The sequence below is a fragment of the Canis lupus genome, chromosome 8 (genome assembly GCF_048164855.1).
Source record: "Canis lupus baileyi chromosome 8, mCanLup2.hap1, whole genome shotgun sequence".
Taxonomy (NCBI): Eukaryota; Metazoa; Chordata; class Mammalia; order Carnivora; family Canidae; genus Canis; species Canis lupus.
This window is the reverse complement of record NC_132845.1, coordinates 10,920,795-10,948,172: the sequence shown is the minus strand read 5'-3', so window position 1 is coordinate 10,948,172 and position 27,378 is coordinate 10,920,795. Positions and strand designations below refer to the sequence as shown.

Below are 27,378 nucleotides of genomic sequence, written 5' to 3'. Positions count from 1 at the left end.
CCCACTACCCCTAATAATTCTTCTAGTAAACAAACCGGTAATGAACAGATTAAAGAAAAGGGTGCACGTTATTGGAGAAGTCTGGGTTATTATCCACGGTTGAAAATGCCTTGGACTTTAATCAGATAAAATACTGATGTCTTTCAACATTATATCATGATAACTCTGAGTACAAACAAAAAGAAACATGTTGATAAATTTATTTAATTTACCCTAGAGGGATTGTATGAAAAATCTATCACCACAATATGCCACTAACAAATTACCCCACAACTCAGTTCTTGGAAAAAGAACATATTCTCAGTTGGCACAAGTCTGTAGGTTGACAGTGGTTCAGCTGATCTAGAAGAGGCTTCGCAGGGTAGCTCTGCTTCAGGCTGTGTATTGGCTGTACTTGCATCTAGGCAAGTTCAGGGTTCAGGGTTTTTTTTTTTTTTTTTTCCATTTTTGATTGTTCTGGAACCCAAGTAATGATGCAGCAGCTGCCTCAGGCAAAGTTAAATATTATAATACAAGCATGAACAAAACACACATGCACGTTTAAAGCTTTTATATGCATTATATCCACTAAAATTGCCCTGGCAAAAGCCAGTTATTATAGTCGAATCCAGTATCACTAGGGTGAGGAAATATCTTCTACCTTCCAAGGAGTGTAGATGTAGTTTTCAACAGTAATTTAAGCTGTCACAGAAATCATCCACAAAGAAATTCTTTCTGCCCAAGTTGTCTTTAAATGGAGTTTCCATAATGCCATTTCTGATTCTGCTGTTCTTTAGAATCATCCTACCTACCTCGTGCTCACATCAAGGTAAGAAGGGTATCCACCGGCCACATCTTTAATTTGTAAAGTTTTTGGAATAGGAGAGAACATTATGTGAAATTAAGCATGCTATGTTCGTCATATTGGAGGTTCAAATTAAGATCTGCGGAAATAAATTTCTAGTTAACAAATATTTATTCATTCACGATTTTTTCTTTAAACATCTACTTTATGCTAGGCCCCGTGACAAGTACAAGCTGTAAGAGCAAAAAAGTCAACCTTTTCATGGAGCAGCCCACAGTCTCCATCAGGAGACAACATGTGAACAAACACAACACTGTGATACAAGTTTACCTTAACTATGGTGCTACTGAGAATGTCATGCCTGAGTGCAGATCTCCGAATGGCTAACAGGAGAACCTGATGCTTTCTGGAACCAAAGTGGCTAGGTACGAGTGACTTTGGGTAGAAGTTGGCATGAGGCAGGCTCCTAGACAATATCTAACGACCCTGCTTCTTTCCTGCCTGCTTTTGGGGTATGGGGTTGGAAACTTAAAAGAATTTTTTAATTATTTAATAATCCAGTTCAATCTGGAGAGTCACTTTCCAAGTATGTTTTTACTGTTCTTGTTTAATGATTATTTGTTTAAATAGTTATTTAGGACAGAGGTGATAGATTTCACCTTGACATTTTTACATAAAAGGGTTGAATAATTTAGGACGGTGGTTGCCACAGTTGAGTGTGCTTAGAAATCACCCAGGTAACTTATTAAAGGAAAACTCCAGGCTTATGTGCCAAATAGTTCACATTCCACATATTATGGGATGAGGCCCAGGAGATAGTATTATTAACATTCAGCCTTACTGTAGTCAATCCCCAGGTAATTCTGAGGTAAAAAGAACTTGTTTAGAATGTGAATACATTACTTCATTCCAAATCATCAATGTTAACACTGGCAATGGACTTTGCAAAATTCTGGCTTATGATTATCCAACTTAATGCTTAGAATCAGACACTCAGTTTTGTTAATGGAGATTTAGTTTCATGGGGCCAGGAGTGCCCATTAAAGGTTAAATGAAAGAAAAAAAAAATGACTGAGTTTTCCCAAAGCAAGTTTTCTCCTTTACTGAACAACACATGTGTGACTTCTGCAATTCAAATATATTTGAAAGTGATTAAAAGAAACCTAATGAAAATACATAAGCACAAGGTAAGGAATTTGACAATATATTTAAAACGTAAAATGTAAAAAAAAAAAAAAAGTAAAGGTGGGTTCGTGGGTGGGTCAGTCTGTTAAACATCTGCCTTTGGGTCAGGTGGTGATCCCAGGGTGCTGGGATCAAGCCCCATGTTGGGCTCTGTGCTCAGTGAGGGGCCTGTTTCTCCCTTTCTCTCTGCCACTCCCCCTAGCTCATGCTGTCTCTCTTACTCAGCTGTCTCTGTCTCTCTCTCAAATAAATAAAATCTTTAAAAAAAAAAGTGAAAGCAAGTAATACAAATTTTAATAAAAGATAAAATAAGAATGAGAGATGGTAAAGCAACTAAAACCAACACTAAACATCATAAGCCTTAAATTGGTAAAATTTTAGGAAGATAATTAGATAAAAGTTATGTGTGAATCTAAGAAGAAAGACAAGAGAACTATATTACCAAGAAAAGACAAACTGAACAAAGAATTTTTAGATACAGTGAAACAGGTAAAACAATCAAAGAAGTAAAAAAAAAAAAAAAAAAAAAGCAAAAAACATGAAAAAAAAACCCCACAACAACCCCAAAATAGAACTACTAAGAGATTATAAAGACATAACAGTAAAAGGAACTACAATAATAAAGGGGAATGTTTTAAAAAATTAAATGCAAAAGAGAAAAATGCTAACTGCTGAAAATGTCAAAGCTAATGGAGGTACTGACACGTGGTACAAGACCTAACCTTTCTAGAAGCAGCAACAGGGCTTTGCGTACCATCTGAAACTCAGTTTTTGAGATCGTGTGTGCAGTCTGTAGAAACATGTCATCAGGTTCAGGAGGTCAGCTAGCACAATTCTTGGCTTTTTGTCTTTTCTCTCACACTGCTGACAACTAGTCGACTAAATTTTCTGCGTGAGGAGGACAAAACTAAACATTTTGGGGCCACGGTTTTCAACTCCCTCAGACAGTGCCGCACATGCCCTTGCCCAGCAAGCAGCGTGCTTACTGGACAAAATCAGTTTTGATTTGTGTGCAGACTCCTCCCAACCCTACTTTTGTTGAGAAAAATGGGAGAATAGTACTTTCCTCAGCTAAATCGACAACTTCTACTCTACTTACTGATACATAGGATTCATTTTCATCTGGAAAAAGAAGTACCTTTTCAATTATCAGGAAATAGTCCTACTAATGCTTTGGGCAAAATTCCTAAATATTAATTGAAAGTGCCATATTTATTAAAAGCCCATGTGTATATCAAATCTGGCAAGAATATGAGGATAGAGATTGCCTTGCACCTTTGTCACCCAGAGTTATTTAGCTATTTAGGCATTACTGCTAGAAAATATTAGAGGTTTCATTTCTCCTTTGCTTCCCTTCATTTATTGATTGACTTGACAAATACAGAGCACCAGCAATATGTCAGGAGATACACTAGGTGCTGGGATCAGTGGTAAATAAGATGAACCTGATTGTTTTGACGAAGCTTATACCTTGACAGTTGATTCAGAGAAGAATAAAAAAATAGTCAAAATATCACACGAAGATATGTGTTATGGGGAGATTTTATTGTGTTAAAATGCTAGTGGGTAGCTACTATACTGGAAGTTTTAGGGTAGACTTCTCTGAAGATATGATTTCGAAGCTAAGCTATGAATCTCAAAAGTATCCTATCCATTAATAGATAATAATCTTTTAAAAAGAATAAAAGCATTGCAGGAAAAGTCCTAGAAAAGTCCTAAAGAAAGGGTATGTTGTGAGTTTAGCATGTTCTGGAAACCAGAGGGTAGCCAATGTATCAGGAGCAGAGTGGAAAAGGAGAGAGTAGCATGTGATGAAATTGGCAAAGTGTAGAGAGGAGGCCAGATCTGAAATAGATTCTTGAATGTGGTGAGAAGGTTGTGTTTTATTCTAGGCACAAGAGGAAGTCATAGGAACATTTTAAACAGGGGATTGACACGACCTGATTTATATTTTTAAAAGGTTTCTCATGCTGTTGTGTGTAATGGGTCGGATAAGGGAAGAACAGCAACAGTTCAGACTGAAGTTCAGCCAAAGAGATCATGTGGGGTGGAAATCGATGAGGGACAGGGAGAAGCAGAAGGATCTGCATATGGTTCAGGTGGCAAAGTCCGTAGAGTTTGCTGATGTAGAAAAAGAGGAAGTTAAAGTATGATTTGAGGCCCCCAGATGGAGGATTGCTGTTCTTGGTTAGGGAGGACCGGAGAAGAGAGAACTCATGGAGAGAGCATGGTGGACTATAAAGGAAACCTGTCTTTTAAATTATGTCTATTATATTGATACAGGTATACCCAGGTAGTAATTGAAGGTTCTGGGAATGGAGAAATTACATCTTGATTTCAAGATTTGGGACTCCTGGTTTGCTGGGTCTTTAAAAGCTGTTCATTTCTTTGCAGTCATCTTTACCAAGAGGCCAGAACTATATGCCTACCCTATAATGACCTAACTTCCCTAGTTATCATTAAATTTGCTCATCCCTCTGACCATCAAGTACCCATCCAACTGTTACCTATGACTTGTGACTCAGGAAGATTAGTTCTTTTATTATTTAATGAGTATTCTCTGTCTTGCCTCTTTACTCCCATTACCTGTGTGTCCCTTGTCTGGGTTCCTTGAAAGCTTCTGGCCTTGGTGATGGGTCCCCTTTCTGAAATCTAAACCCAACAGTAAATTTCTATCACTCTTTCTCCAATCTAAAACTTATTATTTTGTTATTATTGGTCTCTTAGGATTCTTACGAGATTTAGATATTTAAATGATCCTTCAATATATGCAGATAATTATATTCAATATTGTTGCTGTCAAAACAGATTTCACTGTCCATTTTTTTTCCAAATAGGGCAATTATAACATAAACAATGTTATTAAGAGCTTCACTTAGAAGGAAGTAATCATATATTTTATTTACCTTGACACAAGATTACTTTGGTTAGCTCACCTCAGCAAAAGAGAATTTAATGAAAAAATATTTAGAATTCTTAAAAGAATTAGCAGCAACAGGTCTTAGGGAAGAAGATGTAATAAAGTAGGAAGCTCAGCAACTATCCTGAAGCAAATCAGGCCTCTCCAAAGACTACTGCTGTTATGCCATAATAAATATTTCAAGGGTATTTGCTTGTCCTATTTCATCTATATCAGCTTCCAAAATTCTGGAAGAGAGTACATCTTGGCTGAGTTCCTTTGAAGATCAGACAGAGAGATCTGACTCCTTTGGTCACTTTCAACAGTTTAGGCAAAGGGCTAGTAAAGTCATTGTTACTAAGAAAGAGTGTTATCGAAGAGGGACAGATACTAGATACCCAAAATGTAAGTACTATTGCAACTCTTTAGAGATAAATGCCTTCTCCCCTAATAAGTGAATAGTCTTTTGGAAATTTGCATATATATTTAAATGTATACATATTTACTGTCATATATATGAGTATATATTTATATATATATATGTTTTATATATAGTATATACATTACATTTACATATCTTATATTTAAATCCTAGACTTTGAAGTTTGAAAGACAGGGGTTTGAGTCTCAGGTCTTATACTTACTACTAATAAACATTATTGTGCTATTGCAAGATTTTAATGAAATTGCACCAGTAAAATACTAATACAGTGTTTGGGAAATGCTCAATAAACAGATATTGATTATCAGTGTTATCATTAATATAAATATGAACACAAGCTATTTATCTCTTCCACTTAAGGAAAATGAAATATATAAAATTTCTGTTAGATCATATAATAGTTTAGCTCCAACATTAACAACAAAAAAAAATCTCATGACCATTATGAATCTATTATCCTCCCAGTATACATTTGTTCAAATGTGTACAATTCATTTTTTAATAAATACGTTATTTTTTTAAGGAACCAAACATCTGAAATACAATTCAAAATATGGCTCCTAGTGCAGTAGTTCATTTCACTATAGTAACTCCTTCTCCTATAATACACTGTCAGGATTATAAAATACTGTTCTCACAATCTCCAAAGCTAATCAATGTTCAGAAAGATGCACCCACCATTATTAATCAACAAAAGTTTCTGTCAATCTCAGCCCTCAAATGTTAAATTGTATTCTCCCCAGCAAGCCACAAAGCCCTTTTTGATATTAAAATATCTTTAATCTCATCATGGTCTATTGCACAGTCCATTCCTTTAAGCTATTAATCTCATTATATAACCTCCCTGGCCAAGCCACTCACTTTAAAAGGACTTCCCTTTTGCCATCATTGTAAAGACCAAAGGAAAAGAAGATAGCTCTTTCCAAGCCTCAAAAGGGAAGGAAGTGATCTATTCTTTATTACACTTTATTATGTCCTTTTGAAAATCTTATCATGTATTAGCAGTAATATTCATGACACTGGAGTACACTTACAATAGTCAGCCCTCATGGTTATCAAAAAGCTTCACTTTAGCATTTAATCAACTCTAAAAGCCATTCATTGCTTTGGATATTCCCAGTGCAACGAACATTATCCATAAGCAATTTTTTTTTTCATAGAGAAGCAAGATGGCATAGAGGATGGAATACAGCTCTAGTAGGGACTTATCCGATTTTTAAAAGGGCATTTTAATTTCCATAATACCTTCTCCAAGGAGTTTGCTGAGTGGTCGTTTAATCTACCAAGTTTAGAAAAAACTTGAAAGCATTGTCTCGCTTTCTGCAGTGAGGGCTCCTTTCAGGAAATGAGCAGGTGTCCTGGGGTAGCTACAAGAGAAGCAGCATGCCAGGGATGCTTCCTCCTGGTACGTAGGTGTTAGGACGTGGAAAGTTCTGCCAAATACAAACTACTTCTTTCTGTGGTGATAGTACCACTGTTCTTTCTACAGATAGCTTCAGATAGCTTCTTAGAAGCATGCTCATTAAATCTAGGTTAAGAGATTTGAATTTCTGAAAGAGGATGAGCCCTTGAACTTCTACTCCCATCCCTCTTATGTTGAAAAATATTATTTTTGAGGGCCCGGAGGAGCAATTAAGCTATTACCATCATCTCATTATTATTACTATATTATTATTAGCCTGATATAAATAACTAGGTGCTCAATCAATGTTTCTGATAACATTAAACCTGTTTGTCGGTCTGGATCTGACAGCACTGAGGAAAAGGATCCTCTGCTCTCTAAACAATTCAACCAAAACCCAGAGATGTGTGTTTTTTTTTATTTTTGTATACTTATCATACGTGATACCTAGGATGCAGTTGACACTTGATGAAATCTTTCTTAACTCTTTTATTTCCTGGTTTTCTAGATTTGTGAGCACTCATTACCTACTTTACTAATTCCTTTTAGTCATCCTCAATTTTGTTTTATGGAAGTTCACCAACCTCACAGCCTCAAAAACAACAGAAACGGGGAAAACTGTTCTTCCTCTACATACTTCAAATACCTCTTTTATGCCTGAGCTCCAGTCTGACATCCTAACATTATTTTGAACTTTATGCTGGGAATTCTTGCAAGAACACCCCATTATCACTTCACACGCAACATTAAGCATGCACATACACAGCCATTTTTTCTTTCAGGTATGTTTGCATGCTTATCGCTTTGGCATCATAAGATCCTTGAGAGAAGGGACAATGTCTCTTCATTTATATCATTACAGTTCCTCATATTTTAACATTATAGATGTTTTAAAGATACAGTATAGGGGCACCTGGGTGGCTTAGTTGGCTAGGCGGCCGACTCTTATTTCATCTCAGGTCATGATCTCAGGGCCATGGGATTGAGCCCCTTGTTGGGCTCCATGCTAAGCAGGGAGTCTGCTTGGGGATTCCATCTCTCCCCCTCTCCCTTTGCCTCTTCCCACCTCACATGCATACACACACTCTCTCTTTTTCTCTCCCTCTAAAATAAGTAAACAAATCTTTAGGGATGCCCGGGTGACTCAGCTGTTGAGCATCTGCCTTTGATTCAGGGTATGATCCCTGTCCCTGGATCAAGTGCTGCATCAGGCTCCCTATGAGGAGTCTGCTTCTCCTTTGGCCTATATCTTTGCCTCTCTCATGAATAAATAAATAAAATCTTTAAAAAAAAAAAAGAAATCTAGACTCATGATGAGCAAAGTCGCTCAGTATGAAATAAACTCCTGTGGTGTGCTTTGTGTTCTTTTTATTTATTTATTTATTTATTTATTTATTTATTTATTTTTTAATTTATTTTTTATTGGTGTTCAATTTACTAACATACAGAATAACACCCAGTGCCCGTCACCCATTCACTCCCACCCCCCGCCCTCCTCCCCTTCCACCACCCCTAGTTCGTTTCCCAGAGTTAGCAGTCTTTACGTTCTGTCTCCCTTTCTGATATTTCCCACACATTTCTTCCCCCTTCCCTTATATTCCCTTTCACTATTATTTATATTCCCCAAATGAATGAGAACATATAATGTTTGTCCTTCTCCGACTGACTTACTTCACTCAGCATAATACCCTCCAGTTCCATCCACGTTGAAGCAAATGGTGGGTATTTGTCATTTCTAATAGCTGAGTAATATTCCATTGTATACATAAACCACATCTTCTTTATCCATTCATCTTTCGTTGGACACCGAGGCTCCTTCCACAGTTTGGCTATCGTGGCCATTGCTGCTATAAACATCGGGGTGCAGGTGTCCCGGCGTTTCATTGCATTTGTATCTTTGGGGTAAATCCCCAACAGTGCAATTGCTGGGTCGTAGGGCAGGTCTATTTTTAACTGTTTGAGGAACCTCCACACAGTTTTCCAGAGTGGCTGCACCAGTTCACACTCCCACCAACAGTGTAAGAGGGTTCCCTTTTCTCCACATCCTCTCCAACATTTGTTGTTTCCTGCCTTGTTAATTTTCCCCATTCTCACTGGTGTGAGGTGGTATCTCATTGTGGTTTTGATTTGTATTTCCCTGATGGCAAGTGATGCAGAGCATTTTCTCATTTGCATGTTGGCCATGTCTATGTCTTCCTCTGTGAGATTTCTGTTCATGTCTTTTGCCCATTTCATGATTGGATTGTTTGTTTCTTTGGTGTTGAGTTTAAGAAGTTCTTTATAGATCTTGGAAACTAGCCCTTTATCTGATAGGTCATTTGCAAATATCTTCTCCCATTCTGTAGGTTGTCTTTGAGTTTTGTGTTCTTTTTAAAATTTCTTTTATAATAATCTATATCAGCATCTTCTATGAACTAATACAGATAAATATATATGTAGTTGCCAAAGAGCTAAACTTCTTTACAATGTGCTTGATTATCTTATTCAGTATCGCAACAGAGTGACAGTACGGTCACTCCGGCAGTTTTTTATTACACGTATGAGAGCTGAAGAAATCGAGGCTCAGAACAATTAAGCTACTTGCCCAAGATGGCACAGCTAATAAGCAGCAGGGTCAAGGGTCAAAGCCAGGTCTGGCTAACTCTAGAAATTTACAGCCTGGCAACTTCTCAGGGAGACAGACAGCAAGGCTTCAGAGGGACGAGACCCAGTAGTGTGTTATGGTAAATGCATAGAATCAGACCTGAAGAGAACACATCAAATGGAATAAAAATATTCATGGAATATGGACAATGTGTTCATCAGAACTGGTAACCGATGAGAAAGAGGGGCTTCCTTGATATGTTGACATTGGATGTGTCCAAGTGCCTGCCTTCACTGGACGATAGTCACATTAAAAATAGCCAGGGCTGAATTTCTCCAGCACTAAGGGATGTGAATTCAGAGTAAAAATTGACACTTAGGGAAAATAAAGGCATGTGTTATTTTTACATATATGGTTACAACTGGAAGGATGAAGTTTTATATTTTCCCCTTTATTACAGCTTTAAATCATAAAAGTTAATTTTTAGATAGTCTAAACTTGCAGCAGTATTGCAAAATTGATTTGCCATTTGTGTTTCAGTTTGCAAATTCAAAGCTGTAATTTAAGAGATTAAAAATGTTCTTCTCCTTGTCTTAGCATTTTGTTTGTCTGGAATGGGACTGACAAGGAAAAATCAGGAGCTGTGCTCTCTAAAGGTAGACATGCAAGCATTAACCTCGTTTAAATTTCTGAGTGATTTGATGGTTGAATTTCCCAACAGTAAAGTTGCACCTAAAATTGATCACCTTCGGTGTCATCAACAGATGTCCCTAAAACCGTTAGCAACTAATGGATTGTTTAAAGGACCTTAATAGCTCATTTGTCTAGTCAAAACCCCATCAACTCAACCTTTGAAAACCGTACTTTGCTGTCATTAGAAAATTGAGTCCATTGTCCTTTAATTTTGAAATGACATGTATTTCAAATCAATTAAAGGCAGAAAGACCAATTATCTGGCGAATCTGTGACAACCAGAGTGTTTTGAATAGCTGATGAAAAAGATAGCTACAGTACAGCAGGCGGTGTACTGATGAGTCAGGTAGAAGAACCAGAAAAAAAAAGAGAGATGTATGTAATCTTAATATAAATATGTTAGTTCCCAAAGGGCTATTAAGTAAGATGTGTGTCTTCTTCCAACGGCTCCCAGTGGTTCTAAATAATGAAACCTTATATTTAAAGGCTTCTATCTTTTCTAGACCTCTTTGAAGGGTTTGGAAATATTCATGGCTTAAAAGTTCTCCATTGTATCTTACTCTTAAATACTTTTATCTCTCTTTTCTCATCTTTCAATCGCCATGGCTATAATCTACAATTTGTTGTGTAATTGAAACATAACAAATTTCATTTATAAAAACTGTTCTTAGAGAAAATAAATGAGGTGTTTCCCCCTCGTGTTTCTATATTATCTGTAATGATAACATCTGATCCCAATTATGGTCAGATAAATGCACACAGCCATGCAGATTTGCAGCATGCAATTTTTCAAAAGGGTATAGTCATGCGATGTTAATGTACTTTTAATTGTCAGAGCATTGCTGAAAACAAAGCCAGAATTTGCAAGTTACAAATAATGGCTTTGCTATCACTCATGAAGACAGTTACATAAATTAAGAAATATGTGGTGAGGAAGCATATTTGGGCATATATGATACTCCAATGCCATAATATAGTCTTTATTTTCACTTTTTAATAAACATTCCATTATTTTTATCCATATGGACTGCATTTAACACAGTCTATTGGGGCAAAAAAACATGAACTTTTTACTTAGAGATTAATTGCCTTGCATATCATAGAGGTAAGTGAAGAATGATTTAGATTTGTCAATATAGCCAAGTTATTGAACTTTTCAAAAAAATATTTTATTTATTTATTTGAGAGAGAGAGAGTGAGAGAGAGCGTGCACAAGCAGTTGAAGCAGCAGACAGAAGCAGAGGGAGCAGGGGCTCAATCCCAGAACCCTGGGATCATGACCTGAGCCAAAGACACGTTTAACTGACTGAGCCACCTAGGTGCCCCCAAGTCATTGAATTTTTAATTTAATTGGGCTGTGACTTAGAGGGGACCAATTTAAATGGCAGTCTGTAAGGGACTGCCTTACTGAATATAGGATTTTTCCCCATTTTTAAAAATTAATTTTTAAAAAATTTTAGATGTGAAAGTACAATTTTGGAACAGCGAGAGTAATCTTTTTAGTGTAGAGTTATGCAAGTTTGGCAAATGCATATGCTTGTGTGACATCACTAAATAAGATAAAAGAGAACACTTTTATTACAGCACAAATTTTCTTCAAGTCTCTTTGTAGTTAACCCCTAGTCTTACCCTCAGTCCCTAGCAGCACGGATCTGTGATCTGTCAGTTTAGCTTTTTCCAGCTGGCATTATCAATGGAATTATTCAGTATATAGTGTCTGGAGTCTGACTTCTTTAGCAACGCATAGTGTATTTTATTTTTTTTTTTAATTTATTAAATTCAAGGAATTAACATACAATATATTATTGGTTTCAGAGGTGGAGGTCAGTGATTCATCAGTCTTGTATAACACCCAGTGCTCATCACATCACATGCCCTCCTTAATGTCCATCATCCGGTTACCCCATCCCCCCACGACCCTCAATTTGTTTTCTAGGATTAAGAATCTCTTATGGTTTGTCTCCCTCTCTGATTTTGTCTTGTTTTATTTTTCCCTCCCTTCCCCTATGATCCTCTGTTTTATTTTATTAAATTCCACAAATGAATGAGCTGATGTGATAATTATCTTTCTCTGATTGACTCGTCTCACTTACCATAATGTCCTCTAGTTCTTTAGAACCGTCTCTGTTGTGGGTACCAGTAGTTCATTCTTCTTTATTACTGAGTAGCATTCCATGTTACGGGTGCTTGTTCAACCATTCCTCAGTGCAGGGACGCTTAGGTTGTTTCCAGGCAGGGGCAGGTATGAATCAAGCTGGTCTAAATATTCAAATAGAAGTTTTTATGGGAGCATAGATGTTCATTTTCCTAGGGCCTCTACCCTAGAAGAAAGATTGTTGGGTCAGATGGTAAATATATGTTTAATTTTATGAGACTGCCAAGTTGTTTCCAAAGTGGCTGCCCAATCTGTCATTTCATACAAGCAATATGCAAGAGTTCCAGGTGCTCTGACTCCTCGCCATTTCTTGGTATGGTCAGGGGGGTCAGCTGTGGTATCTAGTAGTAGTTTCAATTTACCTTTCTCTAATGGCTAATGATGTTGGACATCTTTTCATGTGCTGATTGTCATTCTTTTGTAGAGTGTGGTTAAATCTTTCTTTTTCATCTTTGTTCTGTTTTAGTTGTTAGTTTTCTTACTGAATTTTAGACTCTTTTAATTTTTATTTATTTATGATAGTCACAGAGAGAGAGAGAGAGGCAGAGACATAGGCAGAGGGAGAAGCAGGCTCCATCACCTGGAGCCCGACGCTGGATTCAATCCCGGGTCTCCAGGATCACGCCCCGGGCCAAAGGCAGGCGCCAAACCGCTGCATCACCCAGGGATCCCTTTTAGACTCTTTTTGACTCTTTATATACACAATTATATCTATATTTTGTATATATACACACATATATAAAATGCATGTTTATGTATATATGAGCATATATATATATATATATATATATATATATATACTCTAGACATATACGCTATATATTTTGTATTTTGAAGATATTTCTCTTGATCCATCACTCTCCTCTCTTTTTTTTTTTTTTAAAGGAACCAAATTTTTTTTTTATTTTATTTATTTATGATAGTCACACAGAGAGAGAGAGAGAGGCAGAGACACAGGCAGAGGGAGAAGCAGGCTCCATGCACCGGGAGCCCTACGTGGGATTCGATCCCGGGTCTCCAGGATCACGCCCTAGGCCAAAGGCAGGCGCTAAACCGCTGCGCCACCCAGGGATCCCTCTCCTCTCTTCTCAACAGTGTCTCTCAAAAAGCAAATGTCCTTAATTTTGATGAAGTCCAATTTATTACTTTCTTTTTCTTTTATGAGTCATCCCTTTAGTTTTGTATCCAATGAATTTCACCTAAGCCAGGCTCATAATGATTTTCTCTTATGTTTTCTTCTAGATGTTTTATAGTTTTAGGAATTGCATTTAGGTCTGTGATTGATTCTGAATGAATTTTTTGTGTGGTATGAGATAAGAGTAACAATTCACTCTCTTACCTATGGACACACACTTGTCACATCATCATTTATTGAGAAGATTGTACCTTCTCTGTTGAATTGCCATTGTACCTTTGTAAAAAATCAGTTGCCCATATATGCGTGGGTTTATTATGGATCCTCAGCTCTGTTCCATGACCTATATGTCCATCATTTCTCCAATAACATACTACTTTTATTTCTACAGCTTTATAGGAAGGCCTAAATTCATGCAGCATGAGTTCTTAAACTGTGATCTTCTTTTTCGTTACTCTAGATCCTTTACATTTTCATATACATTTTAGAATCACCTTATCGATTTCTACACACAAAAAAAACTTTGAATTTGGATTGCAATTTTGTTGAGTCTTTAGAACAGTTTACAAAGAATTGACAATAATACCGAGTCTTCCAATCCATAAGCATAGTAAAACTTTGCATTATTTTAGATCTTTTCTTTTACTTTAGTATTTTGTAGTTTCCAGCAGAAAGATCTTACATATATTTTATTAGATATATGTACAAGTATTTCTTATATTTTGCTTCTACTATAAATGATACTTTAGAATTTTTAATTCCTTATTGTTTCTTTTATATTGAAATATTTATTTTTATATATTGACCTTGTATGCTGTAACCTTGCTAAACTTACTATTTTACTACATTTTTGTTATTATAGATTCCTTAGGGTTTTCTACTTAGACTATCCTGTTTTCCCATTTATATACATCTTATTTCTTGTTGCTGCTTTCTTGAACTTAATGTATCCTCTGATATAATGTTGAATAAGAATTGTACACTGAAACTTCTTGATTTATTTCTGATCTTATGTCATTCAGCAATAAGTATGATGTCAGCTGTAGGTATTTTATAAATCACCTTCATTAACTTGGAGATATTTCCTTTCTTTCTGGCTAACTAAGACTTTTTATCATGAATGGATGCTGAAATTTGTCAAATGCTTTTTTTTCTACAAATATTGAAATGATTATGTAATTTACTTCTTTTGTCTGTCAATATGGTAAATTATATGGATTACTTTACTACATTAAATGAATCTTGCATTCCTGGAGTAAACTAAATTTAGTCATGATGTAGTATTCTTTTTCTGTATTGTTTAATTCAATTTTCTAGTATTTTGTTGAGAATTTCTCTTCCTAAATTTCTGAGATGTAGGCCTTTAGTTTCTTTTTTTTGTTTGTTCATTTGCTTTTAATATCTTTGTCTTTAATAGCTTTAGTTTTTGTATCAGGGTAATGCTGGCCTGTTTAGTGACTTAAAAAGTATTAAATTAAATTTTCTTTAATATTCTAGAAGAATTGGTGTGAAACTGGAATCATTTCATCCTGAAATATTTGGTAGAATTCACCTGCAAAGCTATCTGCACCTGGGGTTTTCTTTTTTGTAGTGTTCTTAATAATAAACACAATTTCTTTAAAACATATAGAAATATTCAGGTTATCTGTATCTTCTAAAGTGAGCTTTACCAAATTTTGCCTTTCAAGGAATTAGCCTATTTCATCTAAAATATAAATTTTATGAGTATATAATTACTGCGGAATTTCATTATATTTTTTCATGTTTGTTGTCTGTACTGAAGTGACATTCTCTCTTTCCTTTCTAAAGTTGGTTTTGTGTCCCTTTCCTTTCTCTATTTCATCTCTTTCTCTCTCTCTCTCTCTCTCCCTCCCTCCCTCGCTTCCTCCCTCTCACGCACACACACCAATACACACACATATACTCTGTATATTTTGGGTCAGTATGGCTAGAAGCTTATCAATTTTATTATCTCCACCAAAAATCAACTTTTCATTTTGTTAATTTTATTGATTATTTTCCTGCTCTTCATTTTACTAATTTTTGGTTGCTTTTTCTTTCTGCTTGCTTTGGGTTTAACTTGCTCTCCTTTTTCTAATTCTATAAGCTTAGATAATTCTCTTGCAATCTACCTTCTTTTTGAATATAAGCAGATAATACCATAAATTTCCTTCTTAATACTGCTTGAGCAGCAGCCCTCAATTTTTCATATATGTTTAGTTATTCAAATAAACATATTCTCTGATTTCATTTTTATTTTTCTCTCCAACTGTGGGTTATTTAGAAATGTATTATTTAATTTCCAAGAATATGGAGACTTTGCAGATATCTTTTTCATATGGATACCTAGTTTATTTTGTTATGGGCTAAGAACATATATGGTATAATTCTTTTATATTTGTTAAAGTTTGTTGTATGGTTCCGAATATGACACTATCTCTTTAAAAGTTACACGCATGATTGGAAGAAAGTGTATGTTTTGCAGTTTGGTGGAATGTTTCATAAATCACAATTAGGTCAAATTATTTATATTGCTTTCAGGTCCATTTAATCCATAGCGATTTTCACCCACAGTTTTGTCATTCGCTGAAATAGGTATGATAAATTCTTCAACTATAATTGTGGATTTGCCTGTCTCTCCTTTTAGCTCTATCAATTTTCCTTCATCTGATTTGAGGTTCATTTGTTAGGTACATAGCTGTTTAGGATTGTTATCAAGTCCTATGAACTGACTCCTTTGTCATTATCCAGTTTCCCTGTGTATCATTTGCAATAGTTCTTGTTTTAAAGTCCATGTTTTCTGATATCAATATAGCCACTCCAGTTTAATTTGGGAAAGAATATACTTCCCCTCTCCTTTTCGTTAACCTATCAATGTCTTTCTATTTTACACATTTTGTGCTGTTTTGTTTTTTTAGAGTTTGTAGGTAGGCCTTGCTTTGTTATTCAGCTGGGCAATCTATCTTTTAAAATAAATGTGTGTTTAGGCCATTTACATTTACTGATGCTGATATGATTGGATTGAAGTGTATATCTTAAAAAAAAGTCTGTATCTTGTATATTTCTAATTTCTCCATATATTTTTTGCTGCATTTTTAGTCTTGCCATTCACTGAGTATTTTTGGATGGAGTATCTTTTACAAATCCATTTTATTTCCACTCCTGACTCATTACGTGTACCTATTGTTAAAAAATTTGGGGTTTGTCTTAGACTTCTATTTTTTTTTATTGTTTTTGTTTGTTTAGGAATCTCTATACCCACTGTTGGGCTTGAACTCATAACTCTGAGATCAAGAGTAGCATGTTCTTCTCATGGAGCTAGCCAGGCACTCCACCATGTGCCTCTTTAATCACAATTTACCTTCAGATAATAGATACTTCATGTGTAGGAAGCATATCATACAGCAGTTTCTCCCCACCATCCATTGTGCGATTTTATCATACATTTTACGTTTTTTAATAAAGATTTTATTTATTTGAGAGAGAAAGAGAGTGCACAGGAGCAGGGAAGGGGCAGCGGGAAGACAGAGAAGCAGACTCTCTGCTGAGCAGGGTGCCCAACAAAGGGGTCAATCCCAGGACACTGAGATCATGACCTAAGTGGAATGTAGACTCTTAACTGACTGAGCCATCCAAGCGCCTCATATGTTTTACTTTTATGTTTGCTATTAACACGTGGTACATTGGTACTATTTTTGTTTTAAGCAGTCAGTTATCTGTTAGAACAATTACATGAAAAATTACATATCTATTCTATTTTCAATATTCTTAATTTCTTTGTAGAGGTACAAGTTTCGGCCTGGTATTTTTTGTGGCTGAAAAACTTTCTTTAAGATGTATTGTGTCTAGGTCTTTAAAAACTGTTTCTGGGAAAAAAAAATATTTCTCCTTAATTTTTGAAAGTGTCTTCATGAGTATAGAATTCTGGGTTGACTTTTTTTTAAAAAAGCATATCAAGATGCGACTTTATTTTATTTTTACTGGCAAGAATTCTGATGGAAATTTTGCCTTTGTTTCCTCTATGTATAATTTGTTATGTTTTCTGATTGCCTTCAAGATTTTCTCTTGTCTTAGATTTTTAGCTGTTCCAATAACGTATGTGGTTTGTTTTAAAGTCATCCTGCTTATTGTTCTCTGAGCTTCTTGAAACTGTGTTCTTCTTTTAAACTTCTTATAACATTATCATCTTTGAATATTTCTTCTGTCCCATCTTTTCACTCTCCTCTTTGTACATGTATGTTAGATTTATATTTTCCCATAGTCCTTAGCTAATGTGTGCTTTCTTCTTCTTTTTCTTCTTTCTTCTTCTTTTCTCCTCCTCCTCCTCCTCCTCCTCCTTCTTCATCTTCATCTTCTTCCTATTATTTGGCATAATACTTTAGGTAATTAGTTAGGTAATTTCTATTGATGTATCTATCTTCAGTTTATGGATTATTTCCTAATCTGTATCATCTATGATGAGACCACTGTGAAACATTCCTTGCCTCTGTTACTGTGTATTTCATCTCTGGCATTTCTATTTTTTTTTAATAGTCTACCATATAATCTTGCTTGTTGTTTACTATTTTCACTTCGCTCTTCAACTTATTAACTATATTTAAAATTCCAGGTCTGATAGTTCCAACATCATTGTCATGTCTGAATTTGGTTTTATTGATGGCTTTGTCTCTTGGGCATGTCTTATTCATCCTGCTTTATTTTATATCTTATAACTTGGGGATGAAATCCAGTATCTTATGTAGAATTGTAAAAAAAATAGGTAACTAGGGGCACCTGGATGGCTCAGTTGGTTAAACATCTGCCTCTGGCTCAGATCATGATCCCACAGTCCTGGGATTGAGCCCTGTGTCAGACTCCCTGCTCAGCAGTAGTCTGCTTCTCCCTCTCCCTCTGCCTCTCTCTCCTCTCATGGTCTGTCTGTCTCTCTCAAATAAATAAATAAATAAATAAATAAATAAATAAATAAAATATTTTAAAAATAGGTAAATAATAATTATGCTTGGAAATGTACACATCCTTTTTTTCTATTTTTTTTTTTTTTTTGGTGTCAGAGGTTGAATCAGTCTAGTCAGGATTTGAGTTAGGTTTGATCTGTTGTTGCTATTGCTTCCCTGAGTGCACCACAGGCTACAAATGCCCCTTAGTTATCTTTGTGTTTATGTTAGGAACTGGTCTCCCAGAGAGTTTTCTTATTGTTTCCCACACTTAGCTTAGGTCTTCACATTGCACTAATTTTCAGAGAAGGTAACTCTCTTTTGATTTTTTTTTAAACCAGGATTAGACTGTCATTACTCTTTACATAACACTTGCTAAGCTGTTGGACATGTGTACTGGAGAGAATCTCTGCTGCTCTGGTCCAACTTCAATCTCAGGGAAGTGCAATGCCTCAGGTTTTCAGGAATGAAGACTTCTCAGTGATATTACCCTTCTTCCAGCAGTAGGGGTATCATGATCTGGGCTCATGATGTATTTCTGCCCATACTTCAGGAGTAAGGGATTTGTTTTTTGTCTTTATGATATAAATTACATTAAATTTTATTTTTTATTCCTCTTCCCTTAGCTGTAGTGGGAGTTTGTATATATGCTGAGAGTGATGGTGTTCATTATGGTTCCCTTAGAAACTTTAGGCTTTTGTTCTGTGGGAGATGTTAGAGATAAGAGAAAAGGATCCCAGTAGGAATTTCTACCTTTCCCACAGCAGCTAGTTTTCTTCTCTCCCAGGCTTGCATTGTAAACAAAGTTTTCTCTATTCTCTTGTCTTCTAACCTGTCTTTTTTTGTGAGCATATAGAAAAGTCTGGGAAAGAACCTTCAAGGGGTGTGAATTCCTCTTGTGTCTGTTGCATCCTGGGTTTCTATACTTTCTTGTGAACTATCATACTCAGACTTTAGCCATTTATTTAAAATCTCAACTGAATTATTATTACTGGTGTGTCTGGCATTTGGCATCTGCTACAGGTGAGCAAGTGCTCCTATCCATTTTCTCCTTAGAGATTCTTATCTTTCAAATTGAGTTATTTGATTGTCATGTGGCCTCAAGTGTCTGGTAGATTCTTTAAAAGACATAAACTTTGAAATTAACTAGCTTTTTGGGGTTAGTATTATGGTAGAAATGATACTTTTTACAGCTTTCCACAACCCAGCCAAAGCCAGTAGTGACAATTGACTGTAATTATGAGTAAAATCTAAGTCAGAAATATGAAGTAACAAATATGTTAAGATAATCAGAATTGTGTCATTTTATTTAGTTATTTTATTTTGGATTATTTTGTGTGTGTACATCTGTTTCTGAGTGTACATATGAATAAGTACATGAATATATATGTGTAAAATGTAGAAAACATTTTGACTTATGAAGTCAGAAAATAATGATATCCTTTTATTATAAAAGAGAGGTAACCCAATGATTATCTTTCACCTGACATGGCAAAGTTCCAGTTTACACACCAGGACAATAACTTCCTTAAAATACAAAAACAGGAGGTTTCAGTATGTGAAACAGTGAACATTTGTAGTCAATGGGAACATGAGTTTCTGAGAATTTTAAATGAAAATCATGATGAAAATCCTAATCTCATTATTCATAATGCACCATTTATTGATATGTTTAAACGGCTTCTGTGTTCTGATTATTGTGCCCCCCCCCCACTTTTTTCAAGAGGAGGTCTACTGGTTTGTTCTGAGAAATTCAATATTAAATTTCCAGTAGAGAATATACATAGCATTTTCCAAGATGGGACTTTGTTTTAAATATATAACAATATTTTTAAAGATTGCAAAACTGGAAAAATTAATGCACTTCCATCATAATAATGAAAGATTATATGTTCTGATTATGCTGAAAAGACTGATGACAGAAATGATTTGGGGCACACGTGTTGGACCTGTTTTCCTGACATGGGTGGTTCTAATAAAAAATATTTAAATCTGAACCTTCTGGTTTTTATTCCAGAAATGGAAATATCGGAATTAAATAGCTTGTACTCCCTCCCTCTGTTATAAAATACAAGATGTATATAATGGGGCACAGCTTGGATTGGAATTTTGTCTATTAATAAAAACACAACTTCATTATTTAAAGATAAAATATATACAATAGGAAAAAAGTGCTATGTTATACAATGAAAATATGAACACTGATGAAAAAAATAAAACCTCTTTCTCTCTACTCTTTTAAAAACTTTTTATTGAAGTATAATCAACAACCAGAAAGGATCACATATCATAAGTGTACAGCTTTATGAATTTTCATGGCTAAATAGCCTAGTCTAATCAACTTCGAGGTAAAATCCAAAAATGAACAAACATATACCCTAGATCATTACCAACACTACAGCAGCTTCTTCTTCCTTCCAGCCTCTACCTCTGTGAGAGTAACTGCTACCCTGAGTCTAACAGCATAAATTAGTGTTGTATGAATGGAATCTTGGTGTGGAGTGGAATACTCCTTCTGACTTTTGCTCAACATTATGTGTTTGTGCAATTGCTGGGCCATATGGTAGCTCTGTTTTTAACTTTTTGAGGAACCTCCATACTGCTTTCCAGAGTAGCTGCACCAGTTTGCATTCCCACCAACAGAGTAAGAGGCTTCCTCTTTCTCCACATCCTTACCAACAACTGTTGTTCCCTGAGTTGTTAATTTTAGCCATTCTGACAGGTGTGCAGTGGTATCTCATTTTTGGTTTTGATTTGTATTTCTCTGATGATGAGTGATGTTGGAATTTTTCATGGATCTGTTAACCATTTGTATGTCTTATTTGGAGAAATGTCTGTTCATGTTTTCACCAAAAAAAAAAAAAAAACAAATTACTAGAACCGATAGAGTAATTCAGCAAAATCACAGGATATAAAATCAATGCACAGAAGTCTGTTCCATTTCTATATACCAATAATGAAGTGGCAGAAAAGAAATCATGGAATTGATCCCATTTACAATTGCAGCAAAAGCCTTTAGATACCTAGGAATAAACCTAACCAAAGAGGTAAAAGATCTGTGCTTTGAAAACTGTAAGACACTTTTGAAAGAACCTGAGGCAGACACAAAGAAATGGAAAAACATTCCATGCTGATGGGTTGGAAGAACAAATATTGTTAAAATGGCTATTATTACCCAAAGCAAGCTACACATTCAATGCAATCCCTATCAAAATAACACCAGCATTTTTTGGCAGAGCTGGAACAAACATATCATCTTTAATTTCTTTTATGCTGTTTGGAGTTTTTAGTCTAGAGCAATTTTGTTCACATCTTTTGTTAGATTTATTTAAACATTTGATACAGTTTGTTGCTAAGGCTATTAATATCTTTAAATTTCAACTTTACCTGTGTTGCTAATATACAGAAATACCATTTATTTGTGTGTTGTCTCTATATGCAGCCTCCTTGCTAAAGTTATTTATTAATTCTAAAAATCTGTAGTCTTCTGAATTTTCAATATAAACAATTATCTTGTCTTCATAAGATGCCAGTTCCATTTCTTTTATGTAAAAATTACTGTTATTTCTTTGTTCATTTTTTCCCTTGCTTTATTGTATTGGCTGGTTACAGAGTGAATAAAATGTTGAATAAAAGTGAGATAGTTGCATTTCTGTCTCATTCCCAATTCTAGAGATAGAGTTTACAGTAATTGAGTATAATGATTGCATTTATATTTTCTGTAACTTCCCTTTCTTTTGCTCAATATTTTTCTTCAATCAGGTTACATTTAAATGTTCAATGGATCCATTAGTTCAAAGGTAAAAAGAGGAAATTTCTTTCCTCTTCTAGTAGGTCAGGAAAAAATGGACAAAGGGATATAATGGATTATTTCATTAGTTCTTATCCTGTGTGGAGAATAGGAATGTTTAAAGAAAACAGGAAGGCAGAGAAAGGATTCAAAGAGAAGAATTCTGAATAATCATTGACATTCTTTCATAGCTGCAGTATTGAGTATAAAAAGAGATAGCACAGAAGAGTTGATTCTGTGACTTCCCTATATCTAAAACACTTCATTTTTAAAATACCATCTATATTTGTTAAAAAATTATACTCAAGAAATTTAATATACTGTAAAGAGATGCCATACTTTAAATATCTGTGTCTGTTATGATGTGAGATCATTCTCTAGATCCCATAAGATTTTAATGATTTTTATTTATTTATTTATTTGAGAGAGAGAGGGAGAGAAGCAGAAAGAGAGGGAAAGAATCTCAAGCAGACTCCCCACTGAATGAAGAGTCTAATGCAGGGATTGATCCTATGATCCTGAGATCATGATCTGAGCCAAAATCAAGAGTCTATTGATCAACCAACTAAGCCACCCAGGCCCCCTTAGATCCCATAATTTATTTACAATATTATTTTGATATATATCACCATTGAAACTTTAAGGCATGTTTTAATATCTGGAGTTTTGTTTATCTTCTCAAGGCTTAATTAAACCAAACTTTGAATGCCATATATTCCTTAGAAAGGTACAAAATTCTTTGGTTATTATGGTATGATCCATGGACTATATTATGGTCCCACCCAAAGATGCATATTTATTCTTTAATATAAAATATTTATTGGAATATATTAGGTCTGAAAAACTGCAATGGCATACAAATGCAAAGATAAAGCACATCAGGTGACTATCTGGAGCTTATTTTGTGGTATAGACATCATAAGGTGATTTTATTAGATTATCAAGGCATTGTCACAAAGGATTCAAGAAATGTTTTGCTAAAATTTATTTTAACAAGTGGTTTTCTGGGGACAAAATCTCAAATTTTTAGCACCCACCAATTACCATAATGTAAACTAAAAGATGCCATTGGTTTAACAAATTGCTCACAAAATTCCTGAAAATTTAGAAATTGGTTCTTTTGAGTCATATAAATTGGCTTCATTACATCACTTGATTTAAAAAATAACAAAAAGCTACAAGGGAAGAAAAAGCACTAACTCAGGGTAAGGCCTAAGCATAGTCCCAGGATTTTGTCCCTGGATCATATTATAATTTTTATTTTAGAAATGTCATGTGCCCTAGTAGAAAGTGGGATGGCAGGTCTTTAAAGAAAAAGTCACATTCAATTATAAGTAGTTAACATACCCTTACCCGAACTGGATATTTTTTCATGGGTTAGTTGGTATTGAAGATATTTGGGATATAAAGTTTTAGACTAGAGTTGTTTTTTTTTCCATTATGTTGAATTTTATTGATTAATACAACTCCTCTGGGCAGAATTAAGATACTAATTTTAGGCTTCTGACCTATAACAACTTTAAAATATAACCTGGCCAAAGATTTTCCTAAAACAGGTTCATAGTAAGAAATATTTGCTAGCCTAAGAAAGAAGTGTTGAAACAAACGAACAAAAACTTCCATTTAGTAATTGCCTGCTCTGGATGTAGTATGTACAGAACAATATGACAGGCTTTACCAGTAATATAGGAAATCAGATATGTTTCTTTTCATGTTGCTCTTAGTTATGTAATTGCCATAGAACATACTGCCAATTAATAGAAAAATAGAGTAATAAGGGAGATCATAACAGGGGAACCTAACATAGTCAAGAGGTGGGGTATGGAATCAGTTATCTAGTTAATACATTTTATTCTTTTTTTTTTTTTTTCTAATCTACACTGTGGGACTAATATACTCTCAGCAAAATGAAAACAGTGATTAGAAAAAAGAGTATTGTTCTTCTGGTCATAAAATCTAGAGTCCAGTCTTTTAAGGGATGGAAAAATGATGCCCCCCCCAAAAAAATACCCAAATAAATATATACATTCAAAATGTATAAAACATTATTAAACAATGTGAAGGGTGTTTTAGTTGGATATAACACGGGACCTTACCTATTCTGTGGGTCAGAAAAGACTTTTTATGAAAGGTCTTTTGAGCTGATATCAGAAGGATGTATAAGAATTAACTGAATAAAGAATGGGGAAGGGAACATCCCCAGCATAGATAACAGCACTTAAAGGCCATGAAGGCAAAAAGGAACATGATGTTATTTCAGAAGGTCATTATGGTAGTAGCAAAAGAAGCAAGGGAGAAAGAAGCTAGAAATGAGGCTGGAAAGGTGGACAAGCGGTTTTTGTTTTGTTTTATTTTTTTTGTAATACATGGCAATAAACTTGAACTTTACCCTAAGAGCTATGAGTAGTTTTTTAAGGATTTGGCAGTGGAAACAAAAAGGAAAAATATTAAACTATGTTCTGGGTTCCCAATACAATCTACTGATAACGTTAGGAAAATAGTTTTTTATATTAGTCAGCAGTTGAATCTGCTCCACTGGAATTTGCTATTTAATGCAGATTTTATAGATTGACCTTAAAGAGAATCAGTGTACCTTACTTTCCCGTTTAGAAATGGTTTACACTACTATTTGTGGTAAAAAAAAAAAAAAAAAAAAAAAAAAAAAAAAAAAAAAAAAACAGATAACAAAAATGATCTATTTACCTGAAGTGTGATTATGTCTTCAAGGCCAGTTCGTAAGGCCATCTACCACTCTTGATTTTGTCCCTTTTGTTGGTTTTTCCCCTCTCTCCAAGAGCTGATGGCTAAGTAAAACAAGAATTAAGGCTGCAGATTTAATCATAGAAGTTTTAAGAGTTAAAATGACAGGTGTCAGAGGATTTTGGATTTAGAGAACTTCTTTGGCCCCATTAGGTGCTTCCTTTAAGTAGATGCAATCTGCCAGATGGATGATACATATGCTAGTGTGAGGTGGGAGAAAAGAATCTGTGTCCAGAGCTGATATCTACTGTTATCCACACTGGTATTGTTTGAACTCTCGAACTCTAAATCTTATAAAGTAGTCATTCATTCAATATTTATTTATTGAGTTCCTACTGTGTGCCAGATGCTTAGGATATGTCAGTGAATAAATCAGACAAACATGTTAGTCCTAACTGAGTTCAAATATTAAGAGAGGGAGATGTATAATAAACAAGCCTCCTAGTAAATACAAATATATCAAAGAATGAGAAATAAAAAACACTTTATATTATGTTGGAAGATGGTAATTGTTGTAGAATAAAAAGAAAAAGAACAGAGTAAGGTGAATTGAAGTGTTAGGAAGGAGGGGTATAGAGTATGAAATAAAGTACTTGGGATAAACTTTTTGAAAATATGAGATCTCATCCGGGACTTGAGTGAGGTAGGGAATGAGCAAAAACATTGTCTGGAGAAATACTATACCAGGAAGGGGGAGCAACTAAGACAAGTATCCTAAGGTGGAAGCATACTTGGCATCTTCTAGGGCCATGTAAGCTGTTGTAATGAATTTTGACTTTACTGTCAGTAAAAGGAGGATCCAATGAAGGGAAGTTTTTTGTTGCTGTTGGTTTGATTTTTCTTTGTTTTTGTTTTAATATAACATTCTGGCTGTACTATTGATAAGACTTCAGAAATGTAAGGATAAAGATAGGGAAAACATTACAGTAACCAAAGTAAGAGATGATAGTAATAGATGGTAGTCCAGACCAAATGTTATAATACTTGGTGAAGAAATAGAATCTGGATATATTTGGAAAGGAGAGCTGAAAATATTTGTGTATCAGATGTGACACAAAGAGATGTCAAACTGTCATGTCGTTTTTCCCTGAACAACTGGAAAGTGGCCCTTATCTCAAATGAGGAAGGCTGTTATTAGCGGAACAGATTTTGAGAAAAGATTATCAGGACATGAAACATCCCAGTAGAGGTATGAAGGCAGTTAGATACATAAGTTTGGGATTTAGAAGAAAGTTCTGAACTGGTGATATTATTTTGGAAGTCATTCACATAAATATTATTTAAAGCCATTACACTAAATACAGTCACTAAAGGAGCGAGTATAGATAGAAGAGGACAAAAGTCTTAACTTGTGGCAATCAGTATTGAGAGTGTGGGGAGAAAATGAGAAAGCAGTAAAGGATATTGAGAAGTGACCGTGGAGGAAGCTAGAAAACCAACAGTGTGCAGTATCCCGCTATCAAAGTTAAAGTAAATTATTTAAGAGAAAGTGAATAACCAACTATGTCAACTATTGCCAATGGGACAATTAAAATGACTGAAACATAACCATTGGATAGCAATTTGGGTCATTATTGCCTTAAGAAGAGCAGCTTCAGGGGGAAAGCCAGACTTCAGTCGGTTTTACGGATAACAGTAGGAGAGTTTCTAGAAACAGTACTAGAATCATATGGTGTTTTCATATAACAAGAAAATAATAACTGCAGTAGTAACTAGAAGGAGAAGGGAGAGCAATAAAGTATATTTTATGACAGGAAAATAATAGTATGTTAATATGTTGAAAGCACATTATAATAAAAAAGGAAACATTGATGATGTGGAAGAAATGGAGGAGAATATGGCTGGAGACAGATGAGGGGGTAAGTGAATGGCATGTAGTGTAGGAGTTATAGAAAGACTGGCTTAGGTGGAAACACGGAAATTGATCCACAGGTAACAGAAATGGAGGCATGTGGTGTAGGTACAAATGCTGTAAAGGGTGTTCTTAGGGTGTTGGCAATCTGTGAACATCCTCTTCTGATTGCTTCAGTTTTCTCTGTAAAATCATAGGTCATCAGCTGGAAGAGGAAAAGGGAAAGAAGTGTGTGGAGGACAAGGAGACAAGGTTATAAAAATAATCATCAAGAATAGTGAGAAAAGGTATGGACTTTGTTCTTATGCTTGGTCTCAGCCAATGAGAGTCACCAGTAAATAGATCAACGGAAGGATAGAGGAGTCAGAAATTCCAGTCCCCCCGCCCCCCACCCTGCACCAGCTTCCTGCTGCCTGACTGAAGTTTGGCAGGGATCATGTTCCCATTGGGAAGCCTTTCCGATAGCTACAGGTCTGTCTGGAATTCAGTAATTACTCCTTTATCTTACCACTTCCAGCCTAAAGTTGGTGGTAATTTGCCACTGCCTGCTACTCCTGGAGTGTTTCATAATCCCCTCTTGGTTTACTTAAAGAAAAAAAAAATTGTTTCCTCCATTAAGTTTTTCTTACTACTCCAGTAGGGTGTGTCATCTGTTTTCTGACTAAAAAATGTAATTGGCCCCAGGAGTAGCTCCAGGAAGGGAGCCTTAAAATTAAGATTCTGAGATTTGATTGTTTACATATTATAGAAGCAGGTGGATATC

At 35.2% G+C, this 27,378-nt stretch overlaps 1 long non-coding RNA gene across 2 annotated transcripts in view; it reads right to left on the bottom strand.

Moving 5' to 3' along the window:
* Window positions 1–468: 468 nt before the first annotated feature.
* Window positions 469–27,378, bottom strand: part of LOC140637535 (uncharacterized) — a 63,663-nt gene continuing 36,753 nt past the window's right edge. For both annotated transcript variants that reach the window (XR_012034629.1, XR_012034630.1), the window contains 3 exons: window positions 24,707–24,807; window positions 4,556–4,614; window positions 469–923 (listed from right to left, as the gene is read on the bottom strand). This is a non-coding gene — a long non-coding RNA (uncharacterized lncRNA). The remainder of the gene's footprint in view (window positions 924–4,555; window positions 4,615–24,706; window positions 24,808–27,378) is intronic.